This window comes from Acomys minous (assembly GCF_964271855.1).
Source record: "Acomys minous genome assembly, chromosome: 4".
Lineage (NCBI taxonomy): Eukaryota > Metazoa > Chordata > Mammalia > Rodentia > Muridae > Acomys > Acomys minous.
The window spans coordinates 117,877,900-117,892,002 of record NC_140486.1 but is presented as its reverse complement, the minus strand read 5'-3'; the positions used below and the strand labels follow the sequence as shown (position 1 = coordinate 117,892,002).

At 43.0% G+C, this 14,103-nt stretch overlaps 1 protein-coding gene and 1 pseudogene across 2 annotated transcripts in view; one reads left to right on the top strand and one right to left on the bottom strand.

The window, feature by feature from the left end:
- The window catches only part of D2HGDH (D-2-hydroxyglutarate dehydrogenase), a 338,149-nt gene that overhangs the window by 197,295 nt on the left and 126,751 nt on the right, over positions 1 to 14,103 (bottom strand). The window lies entirely within an intron of this gene.
- On the top strand, positions 12,514 to 13,378 carry LOC311596306 (COP9 signalosome complex subunit 5-like; annotated as a pseudogene). Its single transcript has one exon. The product of its transcript is annotated as a COP9 signalosome complex subunit 5-like (transcript).

The window sequence follows — 14,103 nt, the reverse complement described above, 5'->3', positions numbered from 1 at the left end:
CGCATACATTATCTGAACTACCTTACATTAAAATCTTGGTTTAATGAGTACACAGGAATTATTTTTAATTTTATTCCTGAGATACCTCAAATCTAATTTATGTATTTACAAATAGCAATTACATTATACTGTACTTAAAGTGTTTCTAAGCAAGGTAAAAACAATTAATTTAACTAATTAGGTAAATGTGCGATTAGAATGTCTCTTGCAATTAATTTCTTAGCAAACATTTTCAACTGAAAACATAAAGATGAATTTTATTTAGGCTTCTATTTAAATGTAAATTTATAATTTATGAAATTCTAAAATATTTACGTATTAACAGTGAGAACATTTAAGTGAGAAAAAAATAACTCTCTATGAGGGAGGTTATTCTGGTTTTATCTAAGACACAAAAAGTAAGAAACCTAAAATAGCTTATGCAGACAGGCATGGTGGCTCAGATCTGTAGCCCCAGCCCTCAGAGACTCAAGTTGGAGGATCTAGGCTGTAGACTAAGACCCTTTTTTTCCATAAAAACATGCAAAGGAAGAGGCTTGAGATATAGCTAAGTTGGTAGACTGCCTGTCTAGCATGCGCAAAGCTCTGGGCTCAATCCTTAGCCCTGAGTGAGCTGGTCATGGAACTACGCACTGCTCTTTGAGGTTGTAGTCCCAGTCTGGATAGCCACTCTAGATGGAGGACCCCCTCTCCCTCTCCCCAGCAGGGCCTCCAGCTCTCTGCCTGACTCCATCTGCAGAGTGTCTTTATGCATAGGTGCACCTAACCACACTTGACATATGGCCCTTGACATAGCTGCCTGCTAGCTCTCCTCTCCCTGCACCTATAGGATAATTAGGTACTGTGTTCTCATTCATATTATAGGAGTGTGCTGCCGAATGCAAATCAAGCATCCTTAAAGTACCTAATTTCAACCAATTATGGTTCGCCTATCCTGGAAGCCCCACCCACCCACTCCTCAAGGACTATATAGCTGTTGTTCTCCTGAGTCAAGTTGAACCAGCTCCCTGAAGTGGTTCCAGGAGTGGTCATTCTCTGCCATGCTCACAGCCTTCTCAGCTCTGTGCCTCGCCTTGTGCTCCTCCTGTCCTCGTGGGCTGGTGGCCAACAGCCCCCCCCCACACACACACACACAGAGGAGAACCACAGATAATAAATATTCACAAGTGGACAATCACAAGGAAATAATATAATAATTTGGCAATCAGGAGAAATTTTGCAAATCCTGCGGAAATTCAACTCTCTTTACCACAATCAGAAAAATGGCCTTTTCTCACTACCAGCAATCACATTCTCTTTGGAGGGCTGAGGTCCTCCCCTAACGTGGAAGCCTGGGCTGAGTCTTCCTCTTTGCCCGGGAAGGCTCTCAGGGAAGAAATTCCCAGCTTCCCTTCTCTGTGTCCGTTCCCTCTCCTCAATGCGGCAGCTGGAGCTCCTTGGCCTTTCGCTATAGAGCTGATCTGGTTGCTGTTAAAACCGTTCGGGATTGAGCCTGAGAACTAATGAGGTAGAACCAGGAGAGACGTTGTAAGTAACACATCACCCAAGAGCTAAGTGGGAGCAAATGAGTGCGAAGCAGCCCGTCAACATAACGAGAACAAATGGCCACACTCCTGTGGATATGTCGCTAGTATTTAAAGACACTTGCTGAAGTTCAAAGATAGGAAAACACAAACAATAACATCGACTTCCTCAACCTTAACAAGCCACAAAAAAAGCCACCAAAACAGACAAGGACACGAGCCAAAGACCTCAAGTCCAGCCACTCTCACACGGTGAAATGCAGACTCATGGATGCGTTTACTACATGGAGAGAATTTAAGAATGTATAGCTGTAAAAGAACGCAGCAGAGCCGGGCGTGGTGGCGCACGCCTTTAATCCCAGCACTCAGGAGGCAGAGGCAGGCAGATCGCTGTGAGTTCGAGGCCAGCCTGGTCTACAAAGTGAGTCCAGGACAGCCAAAGCTAACACAGAGAAACCCTGTCTCGAAAAACCAAAAAAAAAAAAAAAAAAAAAAAAAGAATGCAGCAGAATTTCTGGCTTCCATTATGAGTGGCGCCACTCCTGGGCCAGTGGTCCTGGGTGGAATAAGAAAAGAGGCTGAGGGCTGGAGGGATGGCTCAGGGGTTGAGAGCACTGGCTGCTTTCTTCCAAAGGTCCTGAGTTCAATTCCCAGGAACCACGTGGTAGCTCACAACCATCTATAAGGAGGTCTGGTGCCCTCTTCTGGTGGGCAAGTGTACATGCAGGCAAAACACTGTATGATAAATAAATAAATCTTTAAAAAAGACAGAAAAGAGGTGAGTAAGCTTCGGGGACCAGTAAACAGCTCTCTTCCTTGTCCTCTACATCGATTCCTGCCTCTGCAGGTTTGGACCCGCTGCAGTTCCTGCCATGACTTCCCTCGGTGACGGAGTGTGAAAGTGTAAGCTTTTTCCCAAAAGTGTCTTCCAGTCATAGTTTTATCACAGCAAATGGAAACTCTAACTCACCCAATGCTAACTTTTTGCACATGTGTTTATGACTCTTATCTCACTCCTGGCGGTGTTACTTAATATTTTTACCCTGAGTATTTTCACTTGGGCCACACACTAAAAAGAGCTTAGATACAGTTATTCCTAAAGTGTTCATAGAAACACTGGCTATAACCTAGTGCCTTGAACAAACAATAACAAATAAAAAGATTCATGAGAAAAAAATACAAATAGTTTTGGTTACCTTCCTGGAAAATATCTTTAATGCCTTGGAAAGACCCCGTGCTACAGACGTATGAAATTTGAATTTGTAAACCGCTACATATATGCTAAACATCTTCATATAAAGTCAAAGCCGTGGCCACGAGGTCTGAAGCTGCCCGTGTGAATCTTCACATATCACACTACTCTGTGAGTGAAAATTAGTTGTTCAATTCATTTAGCATAGCACAAAACAGATCTGAAAGCCTGTTCTTCTGGGGAAAAGCGTGCGTAAACAAGCAGACAGTGAATAACGACAGCATCCCTATAGGCTGTTTGCCCCACCAGTAGTTTCTCCCTTAGTTCATTCTTGCTGCCTGGGATACAGGAGAGAGAGGGCAGGGGCTGGAGAGATGGCTCAGTGGTCAGAAGCACCAGCTGCTCTCCCAGAGGACCCAGGTTGGTTCCCAGAACTCACATGGCAACCGACAACCAGTTGTAGCTCCAATTCCAAAGGACCCAAAGTCCTCTTCTGGCCTCCATGAGCACTGCATGCGCATGATGCACAGACAGACATACAGGAAACACATCCATGCACGTAAAATGAAGATTAAAAACTGCTGCTAAAAAGTAAATTTTGACAGGGGGAAACAACGAACAAGCCCAAAAGATGCTCACCTTCTCAAGAAGCCTCTGCAGAAATTCCTTTTTTAATATTTAAAGCTATTTGTCATCCTAGATTCTTAAGGTCCTCCAAACAAACCTTTAGGAAAAGACAAGGCTCTCTCCCACAACCTCATTGTCAGTTTGCCTCTGGTTCCTAAACACTCCCCAGTTATCAAGTCAGAGAGATGGTACCTCCTGCTCTTACTGAGGAGCCCGCTGGCTGCTGACCATCTGTAACTCCAGTTCCGGGGGCTCCTGTGTCCTCTTCTGCCCTCCTGAGGCTCCTGCCTACATGTGGTACACGTTAACCCATGCAAGCAAACACACATACAACTAAATAAATATTTTAAACTTTAAAAAAACTATATTCAATTATGAACATGGGCAGTGGCCTCAGGAGAGATAAGGAGCAGAAATTATTAGGAAAATACAAATAACCTCAAGAGCAAGAAGACACTTATCTAGAAATGCCATCCTGTTTTCTTTCACCCTAAGATCGCATAAATCCAATCTTGAGGCTCCGCCTTCCCGTGCATGGCTTCCTGGCTCGGCGATGATCCTAACCAGGCCTGCCCAGCACATGTGTCCATGTAAGGTCACCCATTTACACCCGCCCACTCTCCCGGGCACACTCCCTTCATGTGGAGCCACCACCTGAGCATAATGTCGATTAGGAAACTGGGATCCAGAGAGACTTGACTACTGTCTTAGAATTCGATTTTAGTTTTCTGACCAAAGTTAGTTTTAGAACTCTTACACACAGTGACAAATAACCCTAATGCAATACCAGGAAACAAGCAATGGCCACCTTTCTTCTGTGGTCATCTCTCTGAGTAATTTCTTTTAAGGGAATTTACAAGGAAAGCCTGGTGGTTTTCAGCACTAAGGAGGCAGATAGAGTGCTCAAGATGGAGACTTGGAGGCCAAGCTGGACTATATTCAAAAGTCAAGAGGAAGAAAAGAGAAGGAAGGAGAGAAATATGCACAATGATATCAGTATAAAAATATATATGTGTATATATATTAAGTATAACATATACAAAGTTATATAAGAATGAGGATAGTCAATTCAAAGGCAATATATCACCAGTTCATAGCCTATAGTTTATTATTGACATTCATGATTTTTCCCTTGTTAAAATTCATTTTTATTATACTTTTCAAGTTTTCAGGGGGGTTTTCTGCTTTGTTTTGGTTTTTTTGTTTTTTTGTTTTTTGTTTTTGATTGGTTGGTTGCTTTGTTTGTTTGTTTGTTTGTTTGTTTTTGGTTTTTCGAGACAGGGTTCTCTGCGTAGCCTTGACTTTCCTGACTCACTTTGTAGACCAAGTTGGCCTCGAATTTACAGTGATCCGCCTGCCTCTGCCTCCCAAGTGCTAGGATTAAAGGCTTGCACCACCACCGCCCAGCATTTTCAGAATTTTTTAAAGAAAACCTTATATGAATCTCTTTGGGGGTGGTTGTTTTGTTTAGTTTCATTTATCCCCCAGCAGAACACTTATTCAAACTGAGACCCACCCATCCCCAAAACCTACAAAGGTCACAAATAAGACAGGCACGTGGCTTTGTTTTCTTCTAGGCAACCTTCACCTTCGCTTGCTTTTAAAAATATATATATATATATACCAATTAAAGCCTGGGCCTTGCACAGTTGCTGCTCCCTTGGTCCTTTTGCACTTGTGTATTTTCAAGACATCATACACTGTTCTATAAACTAATTGCACTTTTAATTTCCACCATTTCCCATTAGTAACTTAAAACTGCATGCTCTGGTTAGAAGTCTGAAGTAAGCAAACTGGGTGCCAGGAACCACTTTTACACATTTGGCAGATTTTTCCCCCTATAGACTATGGAGCTGAGGGCCTCTGCTGGCAATTTTGCAGCAATGCATGACTTTTTTTTCCCCCCTTCTTCATGATAATACTGCCTCTGGGAGGGATGAGGTTACCTACTTAATCTGAACTAATCCTTTTTACTTTAATTGACTTCTTAGAGCTTTATTGATCCTGCCACATTTCCAGCAATTTGAGTCTTCCATGCCACAACAGCTGTTTCACTTGCATGAAAAAAGTACTATTCACCAAAAATTACATTTTTATATTTTTAATCTTTTAAAATAGACTCAATTTAGCTGGGCGTGGTGGCGCAGGCCTTTAATCCCAGCACTTGGAAGGCAGAGACAAGTGGATCCCTGTGAGTTCGAGACCAGCCTGGTATTTCTATAAAGAGTTGCAGAACAGTCAGGGCTATTACACAGAGAAAACCTGTCTCAAAAAAACCAAAAAAAAAAAAAAAAAAAAGTAGATTCAACGTGTTCATATAAAATGTCTAAATTTTCCTTTAACATATATACACGTCTGAATATCTTCATATGCAAATGTGTTGGTAAGTTTAGACAAACAGAAGACACGGGTGCCTCCTCAAAACATAGAACATGGAGCTTAATATAACATTGAATGAAATGTATGAACATGATCAAAGATATTTCTCACTTTTCTGAAATCTAGGGTTATTTCTATGTGATACGTCCCTACCTAGCATTGGGAGCCAAAATGTTGTCAAAATGCCTAAGGCAAGCTTGTAAAACTTGAAGATTATTTATGTACAGCTATCATGTCCATTAAATATTGTTTAGTTTCAAACTGTTATTCAAACTGAGACCCCAAAACCTGCAAAGGTCACAAATAAGGCCAGTACAGGTGCACATGGCTTTGTTTTCTCCTCAGCAATCTTCACCTTCACCTCCTAATTATTTCTGGAAATTAGCAGGGGAGTGGACGGGTGTAAATGGATGGCCTCACGTGGACACACGTGCAGGGAGACCTGGTTAAGATTGTCACTACGCCAAGAAGCCATGCACAGGAAGGTAGAGCCTCAAGAGTGGATATATATGCGATCTTAGGGTAAATTATGCACACTGAGGTTTAAGTCTGGAAATACAACCACACTGGCTACCCTCATCTTACATCTCCTCCGTTACTCCTCTGTGCACTGACCCCAATATAGAAATTTCCAGATGGTTACCACTACGAGGCACCTTAGGTAACATGGTATCTAGCCATGACCCTGCAACTCTAGACTTCAAACCACTCAAAGGACCTAGAGAAAGCGAAAGCAATAGCTACAAAGTTATCTGTCTGATTCACTATAAATTGGTTGAAAGCCTGGCTTTGGCTCCTCCAAGAGATGATAACATTAAATTAAGGTAAGGACACCCAGCGTGGTGGCTCATTCCTTACTCTCCACACTGGGGAGGTGAAAGCAGGCAGATCTCTGAGTTCAAGGCCAACCTGATCTACAACAGAGTGAGTTCCAGAACAGCTAGGGCTACACAGACAGACCCTGACTTGAAAAACAAAAGACCAAAACAAACAAACAAAACAAAACAAAACCTAAGGACACCAATACTTAGCAGTCCCTCACCATGTGTCTGATTAAAATTCTGCCTCCATGGCACTGGCCCCTACTTAGCTGAGATTTTAGCCCTCACTTTCCTGGCCTTCAAAATGACTGGTATACACACTCATCAGGAATTGATTGTGACGTAATAAGTTCCCGAGTTCGGTAGCTTAAAGTAGAAATCTTTCCTTCACGGTTTGAATGGCTCTAGGAATGAGGAGCAGTTTGGTTTGGTGGTTCCAGCTCAGGGTGCCAAACCGGGCTCCAGCCAGCTGAGATTTTGCAGTTATCTGCAGCTTGGCTGGAGCTGGAGGATTTGTTTCCAAGCCCAACCACAGAGCTGTGGCAGGCAGTTTCAGTGCCACACACTGCATGAGCCTCTCTGTAGGATTACACACAACATGGCTTTCCCCAAGACAAGTGAAGAGAGAGAGAGAGAGAGACAGAGAGACAGAGAGAGAGAGAGAGAGACAGAGAGACAGAGAGACAGAGAGAGAGAGAGACAGAGACAGAGAGACAGAGAGACAGAGAGACAGAGAGAGTGAGTGTGTCCAGGAGAGAAAGCTGCAGAGTGGGAGAAAATTCACCAGCTATTAACCCAGGAGAGGATTGCTACCCATAGTATGCAAGGAACTAAAAAACCAAAACTGTCATGTGATCGATAAATGAACAAATGTGTTAAGGAGACAGTTCTCAAAAGAGCACAAATGGCCAATAAATATATTTAAATGTTCAACATCAGAAAAATGTCAATCAGAATTGCATTAAAGATTCTACCCCTACACATATGGAGATGATGGGCTGCCAAGGCTTCTTGTGGGTCCTCCAGTAAGGGGGCTGTCTCTGACATGGACTCTGTTGCCTGTTGTTTATTATTTGTTTGTTTGCTTGTTTGTTGGGTTTGTTGGGTTTTTTGTTTTTGTTTTGAGGCAAGGTCTCTCTGTGTTAGCATTGGCTGTCCTGGACTCCCTTTGTAGACCAGGCTGGCCTCAAACTCACAAAGATCCACCTGCCTCTGCCTCCCAAGATGATGTGCCACCATCGCCCGGCTTGTTGCCTGCTTTTTTATCACTTCCCTCTGACAGGACTGCCTTGCCAAGCCAGAGGGGAAAAGGACAAACTCAATCCTGACGTGACTTGATGAGCTGGGGTGGGTGGGTAGGGGGCACCCTTTTCTGAGGAATAGGGGAGAGCAATGGGGGAAGAGAGAGGGAGGGTGGAGCTGGGAGGAGAGGAGGCAGGGCGCTACAACCAGGGTGTAAAGTGAATAAATAAATTCATTAAGAAAAAAAAAAGATTCTACCATGGCCCATTCATAACCATGACACTAATGACAATATGATAAGGGGAATTCTTGTGCACTGCTACTAAAACTGTAAACTAGTACAGCTACTGTGCAAATCAGTAAGGATGGCCCGAAGAATACCCAGGGGACTCATAAGTCAACACACCACAAAAACACTTGCACATCCGTACTCACTGCAGCGGTATTCAAAACAGCTAACTTACGGATAGCCTTGATGTATGTGTATTAACAGAGAAATAACACAGAAAGTACAGCGTAAATATACAAGCAAGTTTATCATACACGCGCGCACGTTTATACAGCCACAAAGAAGAACAAAATTATGGCCTTTTCAGGGATATGGGTGGAACTGGAAATCATCATACTAATCAAATGAGTCAGACTCAGAAAGACAAAATCGCATCCCTGTGTGGGCTCTAGATTTTACAAGACAGAAAAGGACGATACATATTGCCTAGGAAGTAAGAGAGCAGAGAATGGAAGCAGGGGCAGTGGAAAGAGAGTATAAACACAGTACATGGGTGAAAACATCGTAATGAAACCTAACTTTATTCAAATAGTATGTCTTCAAAAAAATAGAGATACACAGCTATGATTACTGGTTTCATAATTTTTATTTATTTTTTTCCTAGTTTATTTTTGCCAATGGTTGTTAAATTAGGTACTTCTGATACTTGACATAAAAGCAGAAACACGGTGCTCCTACACAAACAGCCATTGATTTGTCTGCTTCCCTTTGGTTTTGGTTTTGGTGATGGTTTAAACTGAACCCATGGATTTGCAAACATAAAACAAAGGCTTCACCACTGAGCTGTGCCTCCCGTTCTTAACCTCTCATAAAGACAAACCTCACAGTCCCCAGAAGCCATGATGGCCATCTGTTGAGTCTTCCTACATTTCGGGTAAAGTTTTTCCCTTTTCTTTTCTTTGTCTCTTTCTTTTGAGTTGCTGCCCAGAACCTAAGTTTGCATTTTCAAGAGCTCTGGGCTTCCTTCTTGCTCTCCCTGCCATGTGGCTGCTTGCTACCACATGGCTGGCCTCTGTGCAGATTAACTCAAACAACATGGCTTTGATTTCTTCTTTGTTCCATTCCTTACCAGGCATCTACCAAGGTTTATGGCTTGCCTGTCCTGAAGATTTTCTTTTAAACTCTAATAAAATTCCTCGAGTTTCAAGAACACAAATCTCTACAGATAGAGTAGCTGGCTTAAGAGATATGCAGTGTAAATGCTATATACAAAATGGCAAGTTCTGGAAACAGAGTATAAATCCCAGAACATGATACTTTTTTAATATGTTTTAGTTGAAATGGAATCTTATCATTTTCCGCCTACTTTTCCTCCCTCCAGCCCCTCCCATCTATGCTTTGAACCCCTCCTTGTACCCCCAACTCTTGAGTTGATAGCTTCTATTTCTTGGATTACTGTTAGGTGCATATAAGTAGGTATTTATGTACATGCACAATGATATATATCTGATTTCCTCGTGTTCTGGCTTTTTCCATGTCCCCCTCCCCTGCCTTCCATCATATTTTCTGAACCATAGATGTGGGCGCTGTAGAGTTGATGTAATTGGACCTGGACTTTCACAATCTGTTGAGCTCTTTACTGTGTCCAGTAGTGGTTTTCTATGCTGGTTTTCACTTGCTGTAAAGAGAGACTCCTTTGATGAGGGATACTAGGTCCATTTGTCTATGGACATAAGAATAAGATTTAGAATGTAGTAAGAAATCGTGCTGGGCTAGAAAAGAAGAGGAAGTAGATTATTCTCCAAGGTCCATGACCTCGCTAACTCCAGGAAGCTGGCTAGGTTTTCAGTGCCAGGCATGATTTCTCTCCTGTTGGAGTGGGCCTTACACCCAACTAGGCAGCCACCAAGATATGAGAGCTACTTATTACACCTTTATGCATATCTTGCCATGCTAGTAATTTAGTTGTTCGTGGGTGTAGCAACTGGAGAGAACTTTTGAATTGATTTTCTTCCTTGGCAGCTTGCATGGGATTTTCTGCAACTATGGAAGCTAGATTTCAGGAGAATGGTCTGCCTGCAAGATGTGCTGACGCAATGGTGGCACAAGGGCTAGAGTAACCAACTACTCTCTGATCTGGTTTAAGGCCTACTATGGGATGGAACACATACCTGACACTGCTTGGGTGGCCAAGGGCCTAAAACTGGAAAGGCCATAAGCATAGTGGAAAACAAAATACTATTGTTCTGCTAAGGGATCACAGCAATAAAATGACTCCCGAGAACATTTTTGCTATACCCATAGATCAGTACATCACTCAGCCATCACCAGAGAAACCTGCTCTTGCAGTAGATGGGAACTAACATGGAGACCCACAGCTGGATGATGGGCAGAGAATGCGAGACCTTGGAACACTCAAAAACTCTTCCCCCTTAGGGCTCAGGGAACTATGTGGAAGATGAGAAAAGATTGTAAGAGAATGGGTGACACACCAAAGAAACATCGTCTCCCAGAAGCAACAGGACTGGTGTAAATATGAACACAGAGACTATGGCAGGATGCACAGAGCTTGTGCAGTTCAAGTCAGACAGGGTCCCAGTGCTGAGAAGGGAAGTGAACAGAATTTCCCACTCTTAGCAAGAAGCTAACTCCCTCTAGTTGACATGCACTTACAAAGAAAAGGATATTTTTTCCAATTCAGTCCCCTTGGATACATAAGCCACGTTTAGAGGCAGGTCTCATTCCCAGCAGTAGATGGACAACACAAAATGAACTCAGTAGTATTTTGTAGATGTTTTGTCACATATGCCTTTGTTTGGCCATTTTTCTGTCTTACTGTTATAATTTTGTCTTTTGCTTGTAAACTATGGTTTCTAATTTTGTGTCCTTATGGACTGTTTGTGTGTCTGTGTGTGTGTGTGTGTGTGTGTGTGTGTGTGTGTGTTTCTCTTGTGCCTTTTGTTTCTTTTCATAAAGAGAAAGAGAAATAAAAGAGTGGGTGGGGAGGGGTAATCTGAGAGGAGTCAGGGAAGGGAAAACTGTGGTCAAAATATAGTGTATGAAAAAAATGTATTATATAAATGCACACATATACACACACAGTCTCAGGAAATATTGTCACAGCTGCCTGATATCAGACTAAAATGGCAAGCCTGCTGGCCAACTGCAGCTGGCCAAGCTTTCTGAAAAGCAAGTCAAGGCTTTGTTCTATTTAACTCAATGTGATCCAGGCACAGAGGGCAAGTGTCCCAGCAGCTTCCCCACCCAAAGAGACCGCTACCTGGGAGACAGTCTAGGTAGGCGTGACTCTCACAAAGGAGCTTCAGCATTTGGGAAAGGGCATTAAGACACATACAAGGTCTGGTTTCAATTCAAAGTAAATATGAGTTTTGAAATTTAAAATATACTTATAGCCAGGTGGTGGTGGTGGTGCATGCCTTTAACCTAGCACTTGGGAGGCAGGGGCAGGAGGATCTCTGAGTTCAAGGCCAGCCTGGTCTACAAAGTGAGTCCAGGACAGCCAAGGCTACACAGAGAAACCCTGTCTCAAAAAAAAATGAATTAACTAATTATACTTATAAAAATCATATTTAAATGAGTGCTTAAATGTATTTTACTATTCAAAAAGTTTGGTTTTGTTTGAAATTAATATATGCTTCTTCCTGAAAAGAAGTGAAATATTTGATATTAAAAAGTTCTGATGGAGCCGGGCATGGTGGCACATGCCTTTAATCCCAGCACTTGGGAGGCAGAGGCAGGCGGATCGCTGTGAGTTCGAGGCCAGCCTGGTCTATAAAGTGAGTCCAGGACAGCCAAGAGACCCTGTCTCAAAAAACTAATAAAAAGAAAATAAAAAGAAAAATAATTTTTAAAAAGTTCTGATGGCCTCAGAGTCATTTTGATTTGCATTTCCCTAATGTCTGTGGATGTTGGACTTTGCTTTAAGTACGTCTCCACCATTAGAGATCCCTCTGTTGAGAATTCTGTTTGGCTCTGTACCCCATTTTTAATTGGGTTATATGGTTTGTTGGTGTTTAATTTCTTGAGTTCTTTATGTATTTTAGATATTAGGCATCTGTCAGATATAGGGTTGATGAAGAGCTTTTCCCATCCAGTAAGCTGTTGCATTGTTCCAAATGACTATGAGATTCCATCTTATACCCATCAGAATCTCTAAGATCAAAACATCAAGTGACAGCACATGCTGGAAAGGATGTGGAGCAAGAGGAATACTTCTCCATTGCTGGTGGGAGTGAAAATTTGTACAAGCACTTTGGAAATCAATCCATCAGTTTCTCAGAAAACTGGGAATGGTTCTACATCAAGATCCAGCTGTACCACTCCAGGGCATATACCCAAAAGATGTTCCACCGTACAGCTTGCTCAGCTACATTCATAACAGCTTTAGTCATAATATCTAGATGTCCTTCAAATGAAGAATAGATGAGAGATGTGTCATGGCTGCCTTCTAGTAAGTGTGTACCCGTGGTGGGTAAGCCCACACTCGGAGGCCCAACGAAGTAAAAGTGCAACTTGGTTGTGGAAGCAACAGCTTCTCCGCTCCCTCAGCCATGGCAGCTTCTGGGAGCGGTATGGTCCAGAAAACCAGGAAATTGACCACAACATGCAGGAGGCACAGAATATCAATGAAATCCTCAAATATGAAAAAAAAAAAAAAAAGCAAGAAATCCTGGCAGTGAAACCCTGGACTATAAAGATCACCATTTCTTTAATACTGCAAAACCTCTGCATTGGCTCTACTGAAAATGGTGATGCTTGCCAGATCAGGAAGCAAGTTGGAAGGGATGGGTCTGACACTGGGGAAAGTGGATGGTGAGACCATGATCATTGTGGACAGTTTTGCTTTGTGCCCTGTAGAGGGCACTGAAACCTGAGTTAATGCTCAGGCTGCCGCATACATAGAAAATGCCAAACAGGTTGGCTGCCTTGAAAATGCAATTAGCTGATACCATAGCCACCCTGGTTATGGCTGCTGGCTCTCTGGGATTGACGTCAGAACCATTCGTAGCAGTGGTGACTGTCCTAACCAGACCAATATCTGCAGGAAAAGTGATTCTTGGCACCTTTAGGACATATCCAAAGGGCTACAAACCTCCAGATGAAGGACCTTCTGCATCCCAGACTATCCCACTTAATAAAGCAGAAGATTTTGGTATGCACTGCAAACAGCAGTATGTATTAGAAGTCTCATATTTCAAATCCTCTTTGGATCGTAAACTGCCTGAGCTTTTTGTGGAGTAAATGCTGGGTGGACTTTCTGAGTCCCTCTAGCTTGCTAACTCATGCTGTCCACATCACTCTACACCTACACATATGTAGCAGATGTGCAACATGGTCATCATGAGTCTCCTAAGAACAGGAGTAGGGGCTGTCTCTGAGTCTGTTGCCTGCATTGGATCCCTTTCCTGTACATGGGCTGCCTTATCTGGCCTCCGTGGGGGAGGATGTGTTTATTCCTGCTGTGACTTGAGGTGCTAGGGTGGGTTAGTACTCCTTGGGGGGCTTCCCCTTCCCTGAGAAAGAGAGAGGGAATGGGGTGCTATGGAAGTTTTGGGTTATATGTAAACATGTTTGTGTTTTAATCCCAGGTGTGGGATATGGGGGCTGCCTCAGGAGAGGGTGTGTGATGTTTGACCCGTGCTGGAGTGTGGTCTTTGCCAGTGGGAATAAATGTCAGACCCAAAGAGAGACTTGGGGCTTTGAGAAGGAAGAAGATTACTGGTGCTTTCCCGCGGTTGCTGTTGACGCAGTGTGATGAGAAGTTGGAGACATCCTGACATGAGGATTAGACTACTTGCCCCCAAGGAACCCGACAACCCTAAACAGCAGGAAGTAGCCAAAGAGACCTACATCCCTTCTCCCCACTAACCCTCTTTCTCTCCGACCTGCTGTTGGGATATTGGAAGGGATTAGGGAGGAGTGGGGAGAAAGAGATTTAAGGAAACCAAAATAATGGGGGGAAAGAAGTAAGTAGGGGGAGAGGGGCATAAGAGTGGACTGGGAGGAGAAGAGGAAGGACGCTGGGATCAGGCTGTAAGGCGAATAAATATTTTTTTTAAAAGAACACAG